This window comes from Phoenix dactylifera, unplaced genomic scaffold, assembly GCF_009389715.1.
Source record: "Phoenix dactylifera cultivar Barhee BC4 unplaced genomic scaffold, palm_55x_up_171113_PBpolish2nd_filt_p 000101F, whole genome shotgun sequence".
Taxonomy (NCBI): domain Eukaryota; kingdom Viridiplantae; phylum Streptophyta; class Magnoliopsida; order Arecales; family Arecaceae; genus Phoenix; species Phoenix dactylifera.
In genome coordinates, this window is record NW_024067683.1 from 33,638 (window position 1) to 42,403 (window position 8,766).

Here is an 8,766-nt window from a genome sequence, read left to right on the forward strand (position 1 = left end):
TATCCTTGACATCTTTCTTACTCCCTCTTTGGTTATCTATGTAGATTTTGTGAAGGTTCTATGGAAGCTCTTGGATGCTACATATGAAGGAAAACATTCTGGATAAGAAAGAAATCGTGTTGTTTCTCTCCTCTCCTTCTACTGGCTAATTTATTTCTACCTAAAGGACAAGTTCTATAGTTCCTTCACTGAGCAAAGAACAGGTGTATACAGAATACTGATCAGGCATATATATAGCAGAATCTCTTAAAGGGTCAACATTTAAAGAGACTTTCCCCAAAGGCTCAGAACGAAAACCAAATTATCAAACAGCAAAACCTCTTCTCTTGTCCTCTCTATTCTTTCTCTGAGACTGTTTATGCATGCCTCGTTCACATACAAAGACCTGGGAGATCTATAGAGTGTGAAAGCTTTTCATTAACAGGAGCTGGAGAGAAAGTAATCTGAAGCTAGCCATACATGAAGTCTCCTCTTTTCATTCCCTATTTGTTGCTGGAAAGATGGGATTCTTTCTACTTTAAAAACAGCAAAGAACCATTGAAAGGATAAGCAACAAACCAAAGAAAAAGCCCATGGAAAAACACTAACAAAGACCAAATTAATCAAGCACCAAGAGTCCTCCTCACACTACCATTCTCTCTTTTTTGGTACCTCTTTTACATTTTGGCATTGCACTTGCATTCTAGTACATTAACACTCCAAAGTTGCCCCAAAACAGGAATCAAACCAATCAAAAGAACCACAAAAGACAATCATCACTTCCCTGTAGTCCCATCCTTCTCTCTCCCTCTCGCCGTTGCACCAACTCAACACGTTGGTCACCACTCTCACGGCTGCTGGTTGCTGTCTTTATCCTTCTGGTCCTCCACGAGGCCTTGAGCTTAGAGGAAGAAGAGCTCCCCAACTGGCGAAGAGAAATCCGAAAACTCTTGGGAGGACCCCGCGATAGAAGGTTGTGACACTTGAGAAAGACCCCGACGTGAAAGGGTCTCCAATGAAGAGCCCCGATGCCACACTTCTGCAAGTCCTCATCTCCACTTTGGAGGAGCTGAGCCATAATGAAGGAGGTCCGGGTATGATGCTGCTGCCTGTGGGGTGATGGGCTCCGGCGGTCGCCTCTGGGATCCCCCGACTAACCAAGAAGCCGAGATCGGTGCGGGCTTGAACTCTCTCGGGAAAATTGAGCTTGCCTTGTGCCTTTGAACCTCAGAGCTGCCTCATCGTAGGCCATGGCAGCTTTCTTCGGCCGTGTTGTAGGTCCCTAGCCATACTCTCGCTGCCTTCCTGGATCTCTTATCTCTGCTGCCCATTTCCCCCATGGCCTTTGCCTCACTCCCCTGTAGTGTCTTCTCCTCACATTTCCCCTTCATTTAAGGGTTTACCAAATGAAAGAATGAGAGAGATAAAACGATGTTTGTGATCATGCTGCCCTGCATTTCTAAATATTGTAACGTTTGATTCTTATGCTGACAACGTTCAGCAACATGCCCAAGAGCAATCTAGTGCTGGAGGAAAAGTTAAATCCTTAAGAAACTATGCAATAAAATGCTCAATTAACTATACTAAATAGATGTTTCTAGGTTTTCCTAAAAGTTTCACAAACAAGTGCCGGTCTAATTGTGAAAAATAGAATAACACAACTCCAGGTCTGAGTACATAAAATTATTGGTAGATATTGCAGTTTCTAACTAAGAAACCTTTACATCGAGATCTAGCTAGTAATAAATTGCAAGACACGAGAGAACGGAAGAAGAAAGTGGTGCAACAGTCTTAGCTTATACCTTGCTCTTCTGAAGGCTGGCTGAGCTGTCTCTCCATGCTCCCCGAACCCGGCCCGGCCATGGGTTGGTTCAACTCGGCTGGATCACCGCAGGCTCCGCCCTTCCCATTCCCACTCCCACCCCCGAAGAGCTCGAGCTGATCACATGCGCGAGGCCGTCACCACGGCCGACGCGTCCTGATCGGCACGCGCCGCGGTGTAGGAGAGAACGCGCCTCTCCTTCCTTCTCCTCCGCTCGTTGGGGTGAGCCTCTTCCATGCCTTCGATCCACCTTTCTATTTCTCTTCTCTTTTGCCTCGCCTTTAATACGACAGATTATCTCCGCCTTAGTTTGGAGTTCAGCTGATGATCTTTTTTATGGTGTGGATAGAGGAGAAGAGGAGGAGGAGAAGAAAGAGAAGAAAGGAATATATGGAGGTATATATATATAGACAGAGAGAGAGAGAGAAAGTGATCGGAGGAGGAAAGAAGAAGAAAGAAATATATAGAAAGAGATGCAAGCTCTCGGAGAGGTGGGGAAGATGATAAGATCGGGCATTGGTGGTGTGGGGCTTTATTGGCCAACCCCCATCGAGTCCTCCTCTTTTTCTTTCTTTTTTTCGTTTTTTCTTTTTGTTTTTTTTTTATTTTTTTAATGTCATAACTTGGATATCTCAAGTCTCACTATACTACGTGACCATGTTTCACCAGTAGAGAGAAGCATTGAATTCCCCTATAAAATATGGTTAGAGACGTATGGAAGACCCAGCAAGGCAACCACCACATGCACCCATAATTGTCCTTCTAGATTGGAACCCACACTTATGTTTGGTTCTGGGTCTTATGATTGTTTATAATTGATTGCCCACTTGGACATAACTAAGCTACTTTGGGCTCGTCTGAAACGCAAAAATTTCAATATGAAAAGGAGGTCAGAGTCAAAACAACTTGACTCAGAATTCTATGTTGGATTGAGCCATATCTGCGTATCTTTTTCAAATAATTTTGCCCTAGGTAGTTGGATATCGAATTAAATGGTCAAATCTATATTTATTATTCTAAAAGATTAAGAATGAAGTAGGTGACAAGAACGTGTCAAGGTGGTCAATTGAGTAGCATTCCATTCAAAATTGACATATTCAATTTGATCGACCATTTCAATGACCGATTAATTTGATCATTTTCATGATAGTTATATATGGTGTAAATTTCTAAACACAGTCAAATGCAAGCCTAGCTATGGGTTAGGGTTGTTTATTCCATGACATTATTTAACAGGCCCCAACACATGGCTCTTTTATACGATCAAAAGATGACGACTTTATTTGATTTTTTTTTTGGGGAAAATTACTTGGTCATCTAAACTAGTAACAATTTTACTAAGTTAGCACAAAGCTTTATCCTGTAACTACTTTAGTGGGATGGATTTTTTCTATTACAACTCGTGCCACATCTTTCTTTCAATGCTATGTTCCTTTCGATTTTTGTTGCTGCTCTCACTTCACCATTGATTTGCCTCTTCATATTTGTATCAAACATGCTCATCTAGGAGCTTCGCTTACTCCGTCTTGGACTTTTGGCATTGCCCAACCAAATGATGCAACCTAAGAGTGACAACAAGAGTTCCATTGGAGTTAAAACTCCTTTGTGAACACTTAGGCTCGCAGAGATCTCATGTACTTTTAGGAAAGATTATAGGATTCTCTGATGACTTCGAGGATATTCAACTCCCAGAGATCTGCTCTTTTGGGATCTATCTAAGCTTTCATGTGGACTAGTCGTGGATTCTTAGCACAATGATGGTTAAAATCCATTGGAAACATGCCGTGGAAGGATTACCATGGAATTCGACGACACTTGGAGGATGGCACCGACTACTTGACCGTTGAAAGTCTTTGGTGGTGGCTACTGTTTGTCCTCTATGAGATATCTTTTGAATTCGTATATCTGGAATGTTTTCAGTTAGAGTTCTTGGGAGGATTAGCATGAGCAAACCTGATAATAGCGACAATATTGTATAATCTTTGTAAAGATGCTCGAGAAAATCATTTTATCATATATATGACACAGATATCTTAGATCCTGGCTATACAAATATGAAGATTTTCGAGTAGTGGCCACAGAGTGCAGCTTTCCCATGGCCACAAGCTATTTCCCTCCTCTCTTTGATGCTTCTTACATATCATTTTTAAAATGTATGATAAAAATACCATCATTAGAATTTAAATCTGATTTCAAAAATTTACGTTGTTATGAAAGAGGAAAATAATAAAGCGTATGCATATATACATACATACATACATACATACATACAAACATACATATATGTATGCATGTAAGTACATATGTACATATGTAAATATAAGTGTAGATGTATCCATACATACATACATACATACATACATTCATACATACATGCATACATATGTGTGTGTGTGTATATATGTATGTTTGTATGTATGTATGTATACGGATCATCTCCATAGACTTGCAAGGCAAGAGACAAGGAGCAGAGAGCTCGATGGATTGGCTCCGGTCAAGCCCTCTAAAGCAAGTCAAAGGGCAGTTTTTGCAGTGAGAAGCAAAGACTAAGAATAAAAGGGATAATAATGTCGATCCTAGAGAGTAGTGGAGAATTCATTTTCTATGAAGGGCCTTTCAGACCTATTTTTGGGTAGGATCCCACATCCTCAGTGAATCGTATTTCAACAAACTCGGAGTTATGCCATAACAAACTACTAATGTAGCATAACAACTCAAGGATATGTTGTAACTGCTTACCATGTGATAGAATTGTTGAACCACGTGCATACCCAGATGAAAGGACCAGGTTGTTCTGCTTGGCTTGGGTTAATCGCCAAGGTTATAGGCTAGGCTGAGGGACTTCAGCTCTGAAGGTCGGCTGCCTTTGATCCACTTGTTCAACTCAAAGTTTTCGATCAAAATGCCTAGAAGAGTTTTTATAGGTGCTGGAGTTGCCACATGGATGATGAGTTGGATGAATCGGGTCGCGCTACATCATCTCGATTACTTATTGCTATAATACTGGCCCCCTAATTCCGAGTTCGAAGTATCTCTTTGGTTTGGGTGAAGGGAGTAAATGTTTCTTCAAACTCTGCACCGCTTTAAAGAGGACAATAACTCATTGGTGGTAGTCCCCAGAGGATGAATTGTAACTCTTAGTCTTCGAGGAGATGCCGGCCATCAGGGGAAAGAGGACGTGATATGCATCCGCTAATCCAGCTAGATGGTTTGATCTAGGTTGTCCAATATTCTATAAAAAGGGAGAGATAGCCCCTTGTGAATCTACCACTTCTGGAGAGGTTCTAAACATCCTTTTTGTAGCTCTAAAAGATTCCCATGAAGCCAACTTGCTAAATCATCCTTGACCATCTTAGTGCAGTGGTTTGGTAGCTTTTTCTCCTTCTTTAAGGAGATCAATCTTTTCTGCTAATCTTCTTCTCTCCTTTTTGCAAGATAACACCCTCATAAATCCTCCATGGGAAGGAGGTTTTCAACATCACATCAAGGTGCTCTAGTTGGCTTTGCGAAGGGCTATGGAAAAGGTGGCCGAGGTTGAGGCTAAGCTGGGGACCTTTGGAGCAAGCTAGAGGTCGAGATGGCTCCCATGGATGCTGATGCTAGTTAGAAGGTGGTTCACATGGAGCCTAAGCTGAGCACTGCTGAGGATAAGAAGGAGGCAACCAAACTTCGGGCTTTCGAAATCTAAAGGAAAATGTAGGCAACCAAGCACAAATCACCGAGGCCGAAAGAAGGGTTCTCTGAGAAATGGAGGAGTACAAATCTTTGACCGACTTCTAGTGGAAGATCACCAAGTCCTTCTAGCAAGGCTTATGGGAATGTTAGAAATGAACCATGAGACTCTAACCTGACCTCATTCATCTCGTCCCTAGTGAGAGTTGTACTAAGAGAAGGAAAGATTCAGCGGGCGAGCATCCTTGGGCTTCTTCAGGCGACTGCAAAGTGTTGATCAATTGTGTTTGAACTCCTATTTGATTTTGATGAGCCCAAAATATTTGAGTATATTCTTTATAGTACTAATGCTTTTAAGTGAGTGTTTTAGGAAAAATATAAAAACTTAAGAGGAATTCATTAGAAAAAGGTTCAAAGAAATTAAGATAAGTTATACACTTAAAATGAACCTTAATTGCAATTGAACAGTCCACAAGATGTCTTCTACTGTGGACGAGACGTCTCTGGTACTTAGAAAAAGAACTGGCACATCCTCGAGTCGACTCATGACTGAGGCGAGTCGACTCCCGTCATAAGAACAGAAGACTGTCTTAAATGTGCCAGTACATGAGTCGACTCCAGACTGTTGCGAGTTATCTCCAAACAGAAAGACAAACTCAGTTTCAATGAGCTAGAGCACGAGTTGACTCCAAACTTTTACGAGCCGTCTTCCAATAGAAAGACAAAAATCCATTTTCAACGAGGCAAAGTGCGAGTCGTAACTAGACTGTGCACGAGCTGACTCCCACAAAAATAATAGAAGGCTATTTTTAAAGAGCCCGATCGTGAGCCGACTCCCAGTAGGCGCGAGACGTCTCCTACCTCAGGCGAGCCATCTTCCAGAATGCCTAAGTCGATTTCAAAATTGCGGGCTAGTTTGTCAGAAATCAAGAAATGGCAGAATAGCTCTTTTCCTCCTCTAACGGCTAGTTTTATGAAAAATAGGCTATAACCAGGCATTCTTAACTGTTCTTCAAAAAGAAGTGAATTAGCATTAAAGTGCATTAAAAAGAAGAACAATCTTTGAACTTTTGATTGGAATTTCAAGTCAAAAGAGAAGAAGAGCTTCTAAAAAGATCTTTGTGTTCTTCTCAACTTTCAAATCGTGTGATCCTCAAGCATCTCGAGCCATTTGAGGAGGATCAAGAGAGAAAAAAACCAAGCTCTTCAGCTACTTTCGTTCCAGGCTTTTTCTCTCATTTCATAGTCTATATTTGCTATATCTGCTTAAGTTTAAGAAGCTTGTAATTTGTTTAAACATTCTTTCCATATCTTGTAACTTGAGTCAATCAGGAGATTGAGTCAAGGAGTTAAGGTTTTGTCCAAGCCTGAGAATTGGATTGTATTCAACCAAGGTTGGTTGAGGTTTGGTTTTAAGTTGGTGATCCAGAAAAAACCAACTGGGTTCGTTGTGATCTCGGTAAAACAATAAGTTGGGTTGTGAATTCGTAAAATAACCAGGCTGTAATATGAGGATTACAGTGAAATCCCAAGTGAAGCTTGGGGAGTGGATGTAGGAGCAAGAGTTAGCTCTGAACCACTATAAAACCTTGTATGTTTGTATTGTGATTTACTTGTCTTCCCTTCTTTACTGCATTTTCATTATTGCTTAAGCTTAAAATCAAGAAAGCTTTCACTAAGTAGAAAAAGAATAACATAATTTTTAAAGACCCAATTCACCCTCTCCCCTTCTTGGGTTGTCTTCTGGGAAACACAAAGACATGGAATGAGGTAGAAAGTAGCCTCCTAAGCATGATGACCTTGCCATAGTTGTCAACCTTGTGGGATTAGAGTCTAGCGAGTCTGAACCTCCTTTTCTTGCAATGCAGTACTCTAATCTAGTGTTTGACCTACCATGTAATCAAACATTGCTATTGAAATGAATTACTTTCAAGTGTACCTTTTCCTTCACTTCTTATTTTGATGTTTGATTGTGATCGTCTCAAGGATGCCAAGGGGGCTCGGTTACCCTAGAGATATAAGTTTCCAAGGCTAGCTGAATAATGCCAGAAAATCAAGATAATGTCGTAGTTGAATGTATCCAAGTATCTGAAATCGCCAAATTCTTTGAGATGAGGCAATGATGCCTTTGGGGCTAGTTAAGATGAAGATATGATCATGAGATTATAGTGAGATAGGATAAGAGCAAAACAAGTTGAGCTAAAGTAGAGACTAGCCGAGATAACGATAAGTGCTTTAGAAACATGATAATAACGCCTCTTAGAGATAGACTGAGATATGAGCAAAATTCCATAGTAGTCGTAGTGCTGACATATGGATATAAAAAAAATATTGGAGAATGCCATGTTGGAGTAGAATATAATCTTTTATGGGCCTTCAAGCCTTTGATTAGTTGGATTCTTCTAGATCGATGATGCTTGGATGATTGAACTGAGCATACTTTTCCCATTGAAGCTTAGTTTGTACTAGAACTTTTGATCGTTTGGATTCTCTGGTCAATGATGCTCGCATGATCGAGCCATGCATGCTTTCTTCATTCGAGCCTAATTTGTATTAGAACTTCTGATTGGTTAGGTTCTTTTAGTCAATGATGCTCGGATAATCAAATCAAATGTGTTTCCTCCCATCTAAGCCTAATTTGTACAAGGACTTCCAATCAGTTGGATTTTTTTGGCTGGCGATGCTTGAGTGATTGAACCATACATGCTTCCTCCTATCCAAGCCTACTTTATACTACGACTTCCAACCAATTTGGCTCTTCTGCTTGGTGGCACTCAAGTGATCGAACCATGTGTCCTTCCTCCTACTAGAGCTTAGTTTATACCAAGATTTTTGATTGGTTGGGCTTTTCTTGTTGGTGACGCTCGAGTGATCAAACTAAGCATGCTTCATCCCATCTGAGCTTAGTTTATACTAGGACTTCTTGGAGATCCTAGCCAATCTTGGAGTATCTCCGCGGGAGTACCTGGAGTTTAGCTCTTCGGGTTTAGCTCTCTAGCCACATAGGCTCATGGAACGAAAGTCTCAACCGATCCAAGGGTGCCTTCACGGGAGTACCTAAAGCTCGGCCCTCCGAGTTTAGATCCATTGCTTCATAGGCTCAAGGAATAATGGTTTTAGCTGATTCTAGGGTGTCCCCGCAAGAGTACCTGAAGTTCGGCTCTCCGGGGTTAGATCCTTAGCCACATAAGCTCTTGGAATGGAGGTCCTAGCCGATCCTAAGGTGTTTCTTTAGCTCAGTTGCGTTGAGATTTTTTTCAAAATATTGCTTAGGAGAAGGAATGAAACATATT

The 8,766-nt window shown here is 41.1% G+C and overlaps 1 long non-coding RNA gene across 1 annotated transcript; it reads right to left on the reverse strand.

Moving 5' to 3' along the window:
• Positions 1-391: 391 nt before the first annotated feature.
• Positions 392-2,301, reverse strand: LOC103722354. The gene is made up of 2 exons (XR_005507148.1): positions 1,782-2,301; positions 392-1,505 (listed from the first exon to the last, which is right to left on the reverse strand). It is a non-coding gene; the product is annotated as an uncharacterized LOC103722354 (long non-coding RNA).
• Positions 2,302-8,766: the final 6,465 nt, after the last annotated feature.